Source organism: Rhinolophus ferrumequinum, chromosome 6 (genome assembly GCF_004115265.2).
Source record: "Rhinolophus ferrumequinum isolate MPI-CBG mRhiFer1 chromosome 6, mRhiFer1_v1.p, whole genome shotgun sequence".
Lineage (NCBI taxonomy): Eukaryota > Metazoa > Chordata > Mammalia > Chiroptera > Rhinolophidae > Rhinolophus > Rhinolophus ferrumequinum.
This window is the reverse complement of record NC_046289.1, coordinates 24,792,168-24,806,103: the sequence shown is the minus strand read 5'-3', so window position 1 is coordinate 24,806,103 and position 13,936 is coordinate 24,792,168. Positions and strand designations below refer to the sequence as shown.

Genomic DNA, 13,936 nt, shown 5'->3' with positions numbered 1-13,936 from the left:
CATTTCTAAATGTGTTGGTACTAGCGGTGTTGGAGAGCAACCTCATCTTCCTCCTGAATTCATTGTAAACGTTTCACCCTTAAGCATGACACTGAGATAGTTTTTCAGGCATTTAAAGAACATATTATGCTATTCCTATTTTGCTAAGATGATTTATCAGGATTGAATAATAAATATTTTAAAACTTTTTTAATGAGATGTAATCCACATGACATAAAATTAACCACTTTAAAGTGAATAATTAAGTGGCATTTAGTACATTCAGAATGTAGTGCAACCACCACCTTTAATTCCAAAATGTTCTTTTCACACCAAAAGAAAAACAATGGCCATTAACCATTTGCTTCCCATTGCCACTCCCCATAGCCCCTAGCAACCAATAACCTGCATTCTGTCTTTACGGATTTACCTATTTTGGATATTTCATATAAACGGAATCACACAATACGTGACCTTTAGTAGTTCCCTTAGCATACTGTTTTCATGGTTCACCACACTGTAGTATGCATAGGTACTTGATTGCCTTTTATAGCTGAGTAATATTCCATTTATAGCTGAGTAATATACCATAAAAACAGGAGAGTACATGTATTTATTTGAGTATCTGTTTTCAATTCTTTGAGGTATATACCTATCAGTGGAATTGCTGAGTCATATGGTCATTCTATGTTTAGCTTTTTGAGAAACCATCAAACTGCTTTCTACAGAAGCAGATTTTACATTCCTACCAGCAATGTATAAGGGTTCCAGTTTCTCCACATCCTCACCAACACTTACTATTTTCTGTTGTTGTGGGTTTTTTTTTGTTTTTTGTTTTTTTTCAGGTATAGCCACCCAAATGGGTGCAATGTGTTACTTCATTGTGTTGGTTTTTTTTTTTTTTCAATTATAGTTGACTTTCATTGTGGTTTTGATATGCATTTCCCTAATGACTAATGATGCTGAATATCTTGTTGGCCATTTGTATATCTTTTTGGGGAGATAGTTTTGGAGTTTTAAAAACATTCTCTATTTACTTCATGGTTAGGGTCCTATTCAACTTTCTTTTTCTACTTTAGCTAATTTTAATAATGTGTATTTTCTTAGAACATTCTTAATCTAAATTTTCAAATTTATCAGCAAAAACTATACAGTATTCATATAACTTAAGTCTGTAATTGGGTTTCCCCACTTTCTCATCTCTATACTATATATCTGTGTTTTCTTAAGGCTCTTCCTAGTACTACCTCCGAGTCATTTAATCTCTATTTCCATTTTATAATAATAAAATGAGAAATAGAGTTTTATGATCTCTGAGTTACCTTTAGGTGCTCAGAAATGAATACAGGCTTCAAAGCATTTTGAAGGATTTTATTCTATCATCTTGATCAATTCAATTGGTCACATATGGGTATTTATGCCAACAAAAAAAGGGGGAGGGAAGATTTGGTGGAAAGACAAGAACAAAAATATCTTCCATATGGACTGACTCTTAACTGCATAATCTATTTTAGAAATGTGGAGATGGAAATCAGCCTTATGTCTTATTAGACTATGAGAAAAACATGCCCATTGAAACAAACATTATTAAAGAGGTCTCTTCTCTTCTGAGACACTATCTCACTGAAAAATTGCAGCTGATTTATGCTTTAACGGCTAAAATATTTGACACTGCGACTTCTTTTGTCTGTATGCCTTTTCCAAACTCCTTCTGAGTGAGGGACTTTTATTCACAAAAATGTACTTTAGAAAAACTAGTGTGTGGAATTTCATTCTTAGATGAATTAAGTCATTTTTCCTTTCCTTGAAAAAATCATTTAAAAAGTAGATTTCCCACCCTGCTTTGGCAATGTTATCCACAAGAAGAAATGCAGAGCTCTTACGTGAGAGACTGTACAGTTAGCAGTTCCCAACATTAACAAAAGTGACATGATCATTAATTTGTAAAAAGCTATACGGCATATCATTACATATACATAGCCTATGTAACATAAAAAATATAGGGTGCAGGTGTGCTCAACATGACATCAAAACTTGTTTGGGGCCTTTAATCAAAGAGGAGTAGTAAAATCAAATTAAAATGGGCTTTTCTTTAAGAATAAACTTGGAGCACAACTGTATACGAACAAGTCATCTGACCTAAGCATATGTATTAAATCTAACCACATTAGTTTAAAGCTAAAAGTAACTTAAAGAGATCCAAAAGCTTCATCTTTCAAATGTGACACTAAGTGTCAGAAAAGTTAAGTGATTTAAACAAGGTCAATAATTAGTAAATTAACAGAACCAGGAACGGAACTCTGATTTTTGATTTCTAGATCTATCTTTTTTTCAACTATCTCATATTACCTCTGCAATTCTCCTAATTAAGTAATGCCTTATCGTTTACTACTCTTATATACATTAAGTTAATGTTATTCTTCTTTTGAAAAAGGTGGCTGATCAAATAGGGAGAGTCATTCATTTTGGAAATGTTTATGACTGAAGCGTGGCTTGATCTTCTTCATAGCTCAATATTTCTTTCATAAATGAAATTACACTGTTTTTCCTTATAAAACTCTATCACTGTTAATCGCACAGTAGATAGGGGGAATTTTGCTTCACAGAAATATGATCGCTAATAAATGAAGAAGGGATGACAGAATTGGAGTATCATTAAGGGGTTTACAACCCTTAATGAATTAATAATCCCAGGCAATAATCGTCATTGGTTACCGTCATCCCAAAGATAAATAATCAGCTATTGTGTGACTTCTGATAATAGTCCACACCAACAATGAAGTATTCCTGGGAAACAAAAACCCAAAGCTAAATCTGATGAAGCCTCTAAAACTACAAATTCACAAGTACAGGAAACAGAGTGAACATGTTAAACAGAGTAAGTTTGGGGCATTTTCAATTTACTAAGGAGTGAAGAATTAAAGGACCCACCAGAGGAACAGGTTCCAGTGAATACTAGTCTCTCATTGGGACCATCTGGACAAGTAATGCCCTAGCAGTGGACGTAAACCAGAGACAGACAGAGCCTTGTCAAAACTAATCCAGCCTTAATTCTGTCAATATAAAACCTGACAAGGACATTATAAGAAAGGGAACTTACAGTCCAATCTGTCTCCAAAACAAAAATGTGAAATTTGTCAACAAAATATTAGCAAACAGAATCCAGCAATAACTCAGTAAACTCAACTTGATCATGATGGGTATCAACGAGGTAGTTTATTCCACGAATGTAAGGCTGGTTGACTATTCAAAAAATCCAGTAAGTGTAATTTACTATCTAACAAAATTAAAGATAAAAATAATATAATCTCTCAATAGGTGTGGAAAAGGCTTTTGATAAAATTTAGTTTCCATTAATAATTTTAAAATTATTTTTTAATCAAGAATAGAAAGGAACTTGTTCAATCTGATCAACTGTGATAAGATATGGAATGAGACAAGGATTCTTATCACCAATTCCAGCCAGTATTATACACCAGACTGTAACCAGTGCAATGAGGGGACAAAAAGAAATGAAAAGTATAAGGATTGGAATGTAAGAAATACAACCATAGTTATTCACAGATTATATAATTGTATTAGTAGAAAATCCAAAAGAATATACAAATTACTAGAATATGTGAATTTAGCAAGTTGTTAGATGTAATTTCAACATATAAAAGTCAATTGTATCCTTTCACAATATATACAAATATTGAATCGTTATGTTGTACACCTGAAACTAATGTTATATGTCAAGTTTTTAAAAAGCCAATTGTATTTCTATAACAGCAATAAGCAGAAAATGGATTTTTTTAAATGCCATTTATAACAGAACTACTGAATGCTTGATATTATCCTTCATTCATAAATCTACTCTTCCACCAACAGTCCTCCCCCAAATCTTTACCCTTCCAATCGCTCAGATTAAAAACCTTGGCAACATCCTTGGTTTCACTTTCTCTTTGTAACGCCTTATAAATCAATCCATCAGCTCTATCTACAAAACACATCTAGAATCCGACTCCTTTTCACCACTTCCCCTGCTATCACTCTGACGTAAGCCACGATCACCGTCCATCTGGATTTTTGCAATAACCTCTTAACTGATCTCTCTGCTTTCCTCGTTGCTCAGCAAAGAGTCATGGTGATCCTTTTAAAACATAAGTCATATAATGTCACTCTTCCTTTCAAACTCTTCAATGGCTTCCCGTTTCACTCCAAATAAAATGTTTTGTAAAGCACTACACCAGTGGTTTTTCAAAGGGAGGTGTTAGGAAATGCGTGGAGGCACTTTTGGTAACAATCACCAGAAAAATTACTCGTAGGTAGTCAGTGAGGGGCCACAGATGACAGACTTCCTGACAGACATTTGAATGTCCCACAGGATATTCACTTAAAATAGATTAAAAAAACTTACTTGTAATTATTTTAGATTAGGCCCTTGCTCCATTCTACGTATATACACACATAGTGTTTTTGCACAAATGCAACTGTGTAATCAAGATAAGATTGTTCTTTGATAAGAATTTTATCCACAGTTATTAACCAATTAAAAAAATAACATCACCAATTGCAATCCACTTGTGGTATATGAATTACCAATACATCGTATCAATCTACATCTGCAGCGATCTCACCCACAGCGATTCTATGGAAAGGCATACTATCTTTAGGTCTTCTGGTGTAGTTATGTCCAAGCATTTAGACTCTGGTATAATTTTATTAAAATTTTCTTTTGCTTCTTATTTATATGTTTAATTATGTAAGCATAAGTAGGTTGTAGTGTGTAAACATTTTATTTAGGATAGTGTAAGATACTTACAGTAAAATATAAGATACAGTAAAAAATGCAGGTGATAGGTCTGACAGTGTTGAAAAGTACTTAACGATATCATTGGGCACCCTGTTCCTTACCTGATTCTCATCTCTACTTGTTCCATTCCCCCAAACACACTGGCCTCTTTGCTATGCCTCCAACATACGAGGCATCAAGTGCAAAGCTCTGGGGCAGGAGAATGCCTGGTATTCTAGAGACACAGCAAGGAGGCCAGTGTGTTTAGAGCAAATGGTACAATTAGAGATGAGAAGAAAGTAAGAAAGCAAGCATTCAGGTTTCTGAGGAAGTCGATTGTCTACTTTCCTTGGGTCTTTGCTCAAAAGTCACTTCTTCGGTGAAGGCTTCCCTGATTATCCTATTTTAATTTCACTCCCCACCCACACTCCCTTCATTTCTTTTTGCTCTATACCAAGTGCTTTATATGTATTTATTTCTTCATTGTTAACATCCATTAGAATGTGTGCCCTGTGCAGGGATTTTGTCTGTTTCGTTCCCTGTATTCCCAGGGAATGACAGCAGCCGAGAACACTGGCACAGAGCAGGCACTCAGTGGGTATCTTCTGAACATATCAATGAATTACTGGACTCAAAGAGAAGAAAATGTACCACATGACTTAGCTCTACACTAAGCAATAAGACTTATAATAATGAAAACTTTTACAATAAACCCAAGACAAAGAAAAGGAGATAATTTATGTCAGTAGGACAGAATGAAAATGTTAATGACCTATATATAATGTTAAAAAGAAAAGCACAGCTGATACTAAGTTTAGAGGTAAGAGAGTAAGAGGTTTTCATACTTTTACTTGGTAAGGAATCAAGATATACCATCTAAAATTAACAGAACAAAAAATTTTATGAGGACAGTAAACCAAGAGAAAAAACTAAATAATCTAATTCCAAACGTCTGGGCAGAGAAGGGGCAAAGATGGAAGGGAAGGATGTGTGGGTCAAATCATTCCTTCTCTTCTTTATAGTGGGGAACTAATGATAAATATGAGTAAATTAAGAAAAGGGAGCAAAATCACATTATCTAAAGAAGTGAAAATATTACCAATGGTAGAAGCAGAAATAAAAATGGTTAAAATGTCACTGGGGAATGGGATTAGGGATAGAAAAGACATTTTTAAACACAAGCATTTTGATAAAAAAATTTTTAAGTTTAAATTATATATAACACTTATAATAAACTAACTTTTAATTCACATATCATGCTATGAAATTATAATATAGTGCTTAAGAATATAAACCTCTAAGTCTAGACCAGTGGAGATCTAGTCCTAGTTTCAAATTGTCAGATATTACCAACTATTCCTGTAACAGAAATCTTACTGCATATTATACCACAAAGAAGTTAAGTGCTTAAGAGTTACTGAATAGAGTTGAAACTTCTTTGCAAAATATGTGTATACAACAAATCATAAGTAACTGAAAGGCTTGGGATGAATAAACCACTAACATTTCACAATTTATGTTAAAAAAGTTATTGAAATATCTTATTGTCCTGATCCAAAGACATATTTTTTTCAAATTTTTAATGTTTCAGGCAGAAGAGCAAATTATAATGTAGTTGTCATTGCCAACATGCTAGCAAACTGAGAAATGAATACAATGTATCTGTTCAACCAACTGTCACTTCAGTTGATTTATTCCACTGGTACCACACATGGTTGAATTGAACATAACTTAAGTTTGGATCACTACTTCTCACCTAGAGAATCTTCCAAAAAATTACAGTGTGAAGCAGATTTGAAAGGAAACATTATTGTGTATGCAGAAGATCGTCTGTCACACTCAGGCAACAGAATTACAATGTCCCATCTCTTGGGAGAAATAGAATTTTTAAAGCTAGGGGAGGTTAGTGTGACCAATGCATAAGTCCTCAGACACTAAACATCTATTAATAGTTTCTAGCTGCTATTCAAGAGAAAATATTTAACTTGTAGTCTTAAAAATTCAATTAAGGAAAAAAACCCAAGAAACAAGAAATGCAGATTAAAAACTCCAGTATTCAACTGGCATCTAACCAATAATAACAATAGCAACAGTAGCAGCAAACATTTATTGTGACTCACTATGTACCAGGCAGTGCTGTGTTCTTCAACTGTACTGTACTTACTCATTTAATTCTCAGAACACCTACACTATGTAGGTACAGTCCTCATTTTGCAGATGATGAAACAGGCATAGAGAAGTTGAGTGATTTGCTTAAGGTCACACAGTTAATAACTGACAAAACTCAAACTCAAAGTCAGGTAGTTTGGCTTACAAGCATATGCTTTTAGAGAGCTCTATATGCCTCTCTAAAATTGTATTACAGAGCCACTGAAGGACAGGAGGCAGGCAAGTAACATAACCATATTTGCAATTTTGGAAGATCACCATTACAGTACTAAGATAATAGGTTGGAGTGGAAACAAGATCAGAAGCAAGAAAAATAGTCAAGAGTCCTTGTAATGGTCAAAGGGAGAAAAAAGGATCAGAAGCTAATGAAAGTGGTGGCAATAGGAAATAACAAATAGAGAGGATAAATACTTAAGAGGTATAGATAAGATACGTGACTGGTTGACACTGCTGGTTGCCTGCATGACAGCCATTCCTTCAACAGGCTTCCCTGCAAGCAGAGCCTACCTCCATGGTACAGGCTGAAAATACCAACTAACTGCTTTCTTGGCTTACCTTGCAACTACAGCATGGGCAATTGATTCAGTCCTAGTCAATGGAAAGTAGTGGGAAGTTTGTGTGCTTGTAAGGGGTTGTCCCATTCTGATGTAAAAGATACTCACTCCCTCAGGCTTTACCTTTAGATAATGATGAGTGAGTGTATAAATTATTCTTTAAATTGCTGGATTCTGTGTGTTTATATTTTATCAAGAGTTTTGTGTTGATAGTTATGAATTAGTATAGTTTCCTTCTTTGATGCTGTCAAGTTTTGGAATGCTACATACATAAAGAGAATTTGTAGGATTATAAAATGAATTTGTAAGGCTTGGATGAACAGATAAAGCATGACTGTTATCGTTTCATTAGAAGCTTAATAGTATTCCATTGGTATGCTACAGGTGAGAGGTGGACAAAGGAGACAGGTATCTTTGACATCTTATGGTGTTTCTTCTACAGTAATTGGTCTCTTTATATTTTCAATTTCTTTTGGAGTAGTTTTGGTCATTTATATCATCCAAGAATATCACCAATTTTACCCATGTTTTCAAGCTTATTTGTATGGAATCTTAATTTTTAAAATTTCACCACTATCTGTGATTATTTTCCCATTTTACTTTTTATTTTATGCACTTGTGCTTTGTTTCTTGATTAACTACGTTTAGCAACTTTCAATTTTGCCTAACACTTTCTACCAAAATCTGAAATCACAGATTATTAAATGTTACATGGTAAGTAAGTCACTGTAGGATGAGAAACTACCCTTTGAGAAATACAGAAAAAGTAAGAGCTCTACTTTCTGTGCCATGGTTATATGGGCACACACAAAATAAGAAAGTCCTGTTATAAAAATACCACCAATTGTAACTTCTAGCACAATGGCAGGTCCTTATCTTAAAAAGGACTGGACCCCCAAACCACCTAGCAGGTCACTTAATACAACAAAATGTTGGTCTAAGAGGCAAACACATCCAATTCTAGCATTCATCTGTTCAAGTCTCCACTTGGTCTATCCTACTTGTACATACTAGCACAATTCCCGATTTAGGTTTATAGCCCTAAACCAAAGGGATATGAAAGCCCTTCCATCTCATTGAGTTAAAATAATTAGACCAATTGATAAACATCAGTAACAAATATGAATTCTGTATCCAGTCCCTTAATCTCTATCCTTTCTAAGTTGAACAGAATATGATCTCTTCCAGAATCTAAACAGAAGACCCATTTTAGCATTCCATATATTCTACATAATCACAGACCTAAGATTTTACTTACAAGTTAGAGGACTGGTGGACTGGCTTGGATTCTACCAATTTATTTAACATCTAAAATTAATACTAGCACTTTAAAATACAATGCTAATAGGCAATTATAGAGGGATTCTGAGTGTATTACTTTAATAGGTGAAGCACACTATTTAAATCAGCAGTTCTCAAAATTTTTGGTCTCAGGACCCATTACACTGAGGACTCCCAAGAATTTTTATTTGTGTCAGTTATATCTATTGATAATTACTATATTATAAATTAAAACTAAGAATTTTAAAAAATATTTAATTAATTTAAATATGATAATTAACCTTGCTGTGACAAAAAAACATTTTTAATGAAAAATAACTATATTTCTGTCCCCAAAAAAACTGTGAGAAGAGGGGCATAGTTTCACATTTTTGCAAAGCTCTTTAATATCTGGCTTAATAGAAGAAAACTGGATTTTCATATTTGCATCTTCATTCGATCTGTTGCAATTATGTTGTTTTGGCTGAAGTACATGGAGAAAATCTGGTCTCACATATGTAGTTGGAAAAGAAAGTTCTTCAGGACCCTATGGAAAGGTTTTAGGGACCTCGCTTTGAGAACCACTACAGGCAATATTTGTGTATAGGTAATATTTCACTTTTAACATTAAAACAATCATCTCTGTTATACTAGCAGATTGACTTCTAAGACAAGCTTTGAAACCCACCTTAATCATTACTCACACTAAATTACACTTACATAGGCACGCACTAGTATACTTAAACACACACAGCAGAGACCAAACTTGTATTGGTTTCACTTGATTATTGTCTAGTATTGCATTTTTATTTCTAGTAATTGCATATCCTGTACCTCCTATTCTCTAGAGTAGCTAGTCCATTGTCTTCAAAATCTAATTCTACAACTTCTCTCTTCACTCTTCTACGAATAGCTTCCTATTTCCTTAAGAAAACATGTCTTTAGAATAGATATCCATCAATCTCAAGGCACCAACACCATAAATTTAAGCGCATTTACACCCTTTTTTCCACTTTTACTAGTGTTTAAATAGAAGCAGCATCTTTCCTCCAGTCTAAAACTAATTAATCCACTCTCTACATGGCTTTTAACAAGGTCTTTAATTATGCTCAAGGCTCTCCCACCTTAAAAACAACATTCAATAGAAAACAAAGCCACCAGTGATTTATACACTTCAAATGAGTAAACTTTATGGTATGTGATCATATCTAATAAAACCATTGAAAAAAACAAAACACACACACGGTTTCTCAACCTCTCACTCCACTTGCTACTCTGCCTTTATGCCTGCCCTCCTCTGAAGACAAACTTTTGCATTAAATTTCTTTTAACACTTTATTGAGGCACAATTGACATACTATAAACTATACATATTTGAAATATACAATTTGCTGAGTTTTTGAAATATGTATATTTGAGAAACCATCATCACAATCCATGTAATATACAGCCATCACCAGCAAAAGTTTCCTTGTGCCCCTGTATAGTATTTCCTTTTTACCCCTCCCTCTCCGTCCTCATACAACCTTGTCTGACAAACTTCCTGAATTAGTAATCTCTAGATTTATTGTCTCCTTCCTTATTTTATACACATTCATTCCTCACTGTAGATTCCATCCTTATGACTCCACTGTAAATGCTATCATCAAAGTCACCAAGACTTTTAGGTGTTTAATCTAATGAAGTTTCATTTGTACTTGATCTCTTGATAGCATTTGACCACTTTCTCCTTCCTTGAAACCTTGGCTTCTGAGGCCACACTGTCCAGGTTGCCCTTCTACCTCTCTGGCTACTCATTCTTAGTCTCCTTTGAAGAGACCCATTTCACCGCCTGTCCCTTCTATGAGTATGTCCTAGGCCCTCTTCTCACTTCCCCGAGGCAATCACGTTCACTCATGACTTTAATGACAATTTATATACAGTCAATCCTCATTATCTGAGGATTCCATATTCACCTACTCACTAAAATTTATTTACAACTTCAACATCAAAAGTCACGGTCTTTTGTGGTTAGTGGGGATCTGCATGTACATGAACCACAGGAACCTCAAAAGGAATTCCTCTTCTCTACCTACAAACGTGCTCTTCCTCAGTGAGCATGCCCACTGCCCTGTTAGTTGCCTACATGGAAAACTTTTTAAACCAACTCATCACTAGTTCAGAATTCTGTGGTCTCTAAGGTCAGGCCAGATAACACATCATTTGCCCGGCTATATCTGACTAAGGAAATGCATCTATTTCTAGGCCATAGAAAAAAATTTCGGGTTCTGATTCTCTTATTCTACCCAGTTGTATGTAAGTGTGTGGGGTAGGATGGGGTGGAGAGGGGAGGAAAGGTAGGTAAGGGGGACACAACATATCAGAGGGAATGTCTTCTAGAAAGGATTTCAAAAGGCCATTTGGAAAAGACTATACCAAAAAAACACCCTAAATGAGATGCCTTACCTGAATAAGATATAAATCTTATATTTTATGTGCTTATCCCTAAAGCACATACCATCCAGCTTTGTCTTATGATAAACGAGAATGACACTGAAAGATACTGGACCTTATTATCTCACACAAAATACTTAAAGGCTATATATTTCATAGTCAATCAGAAGTACTTCAATGAACATTACTTCAATTATTTCAACACTGTATACCAGCCTCTCAGAATCCTGGGAATGAGATTTTAAAAACATATATATATGCTTAGTTATTATAAATTATATCTGTTCACAAGAAATGTGACTAGTTCCAAAGGATATATACTGAAATGTAAAAGATCCCCAATCCTTCATTCCTATTTTGTAGTTCAGAGTTGCTTGTGTCCTCTTATAGACATTTCTTACATATATAAGCACATATATTTTTTCTTTACTATAGACAGACTCGTCTTATAGACTGCTCTGTATCTTGCCTTCATTACCTAATAGTAAATGCCCTGAAGTCATCTTTCTGTATGAGCACATGCAGGTTCCGATGTCAGTGTTTCCTACGTCCATGATCATCACTTCTAACAGCTTAGGACAAGAAATTAGGTGTCTCCTCAAAACCCACCTTTTTCATTCCCTTGATCCAGTCTGCCTCCAATTCCTGTTGCTTTGATCTCTTAATTACCTCTCAGTTTACTTCATTTCTTTTCATCTCCCCAGTCACCCTAGTCCAGACTACCATCATCTCTCTCCGCTGGATTACTGTCATAATCTCTCACTAGACCCCTTCTATCCACTCTGGGCGACCTCCAAACCACACTGCAGCCAGAGTCCCCGCAGCTGGGGAAGATGAAAAGGTTCTGGGAGATGGATGGTGGTGATGATTGCACAACAATGTGAATGTTTTTAATATTACTGTACTGTAGACCTAGAAATGGTTGAAATGGTAAAATTTATGTTATGTATACTTGACCACAATAAAATAAACAAATAAATAATGAAAAACACCATACATTGAATGGCTTCCCGTTACCCTAAAAGTCCAAAATCTTTAATATGGCCTACAATATTCTGCTCTACTTCTTTCCAGGTTCATCTCATGTAACTTCCTACACTACAGCCTTCCTTTAGCTCCTTGGTATCATTCTTTTCTCCCATCATCAGGGCCTATGTATAGACACATTCCATAATTCTAAAATGCTCTGCTACTTTTTTATTTAATTCATCCCCACTCAATCTTTAGGTATCAGGCCAAACTTTATTTTCTCAGAGAAACCTTCCCTGGATCCTCTAGTCCACGTCATGTTTTGTTACAGGCTCTTACAGAGCCAGATTCCCTTTCTAAAAAGCCTTTATCTCAGTTTGCAATCATGCATTATTAGTGCAAATATCTCATTAAAGTCTGTCTCCCCCACAAAGAGACTATAAACTCCACAAAAGCAAGAACTATGCCTTTTTTGCTCACCACTTAGCATACACCTGGCACATAGCAGGTATTCAAAGAAATTTATTGAATACATGAATATAAATCTACCTTATTCTTTTTAATAGCAGCAAAGAATTCCACTTAACAGATGTCATAATTTCTTTATCCAATCCTAGAATGGTGGACATTTATTTCCAGATTTTTGTTATTACAAACAACGCTAGGAAGACCAGTACAATGCCAGTATATCTACCTATTAATGTACTTAAATGTAATTCTTAAATGTAAAATAAAATTGCAGGTCAAATGAAAAGTGCATTTACAATTTTTAACTGATATTTACAAATTGCCCACCTAAGAGGTTGTACTTTATACTCCGAGTAACCAACAGTGTATAAGAATGATCATTCCCATATACTTAATACTCAACTCTTATAACCAAATGTGCCAAGTTCTTTGCTGGGGGGAGGTAGTAGAGAAGTGTGTTAGTTCTTATGTAAGAGAGGTGTTTTTTTCTCTTCATATTTTAATATCATACTAAACATTAAAAATTAAAATATTTATGTTTATTATTCCTATAAATAAGAAGTAGCAAATGAGTTAACAGAGCTAAGTGATTAGAAAAACACTCAGTTATTGGACAGACTGTGGAAAACTTTGTGTATTTTTAAAACCATGTATTTATTTAACCTGTAGATTGTACAAGTCACTTTCCTGTCACATGTTGTTTTGTTTCTGAAGCCTTAGTCCATGTTTTAATCAATGGTACGGAGGCAGTAAAAATGAGGAGAAAATCACAGTAAGAATAATCACACATAAGAACATAAAAAAATAAATAATAATAGATGGGCCAGCCCTGGTGGCTCAGGTGGATGGAGCTCCATGCTCCTAACACCAAGGTCGCCGGTTTGAGTCCCATATGGCCCAGTGAGCTGCACCCTCTACAGCTAAGATTGTGAACAATGGCTCTCCCTGGAGCTGGGCTGCCATAAGCAGTCGGAGGTTGGCGTGAGCTGCCGCGAGCTGCTGCAGGCTGCTGAGTGCTGCCGTGGGCTGCTGTGTGCTGCCATGAGTGGCCAACAGCCAGTGTGAGTGGCCGTGGGCTGTTGTGTACTGCCTCAGCCTGGGGGGAGCACAAGGCTCATAATACCAGCATGGGCCAGGGAGCTGTGTCCTACACAACTAGGCTTGAAATGGGGGGGTGGGGGTGAGGTGGAAGATGGGGGGAAGAAAGAGAAAAAAATTTCAACATTTTATATTAAATTAAGTTTTTCTTGGAGATCTTAACATTTTAATCTAGTTCCTTCTACTGTTTGCCCCCAACTCTAATACAACTCACAGTGTACTGACATAATTG

At 35.2% G+C, this 13,936-nt stretch overlaps 1 protein-coding gene across 1 annotated transcript in view; it reads right to left on the bottom strand.

Moving 5' to 3' along the window:
- Positions 1 to 13,936, bottom strand: part of NUMB (NUMB endocytic adaptor protein) — a 111,630-nt gene that overhangs the window by 39,617 nt on the left and 58,077 nt on the right.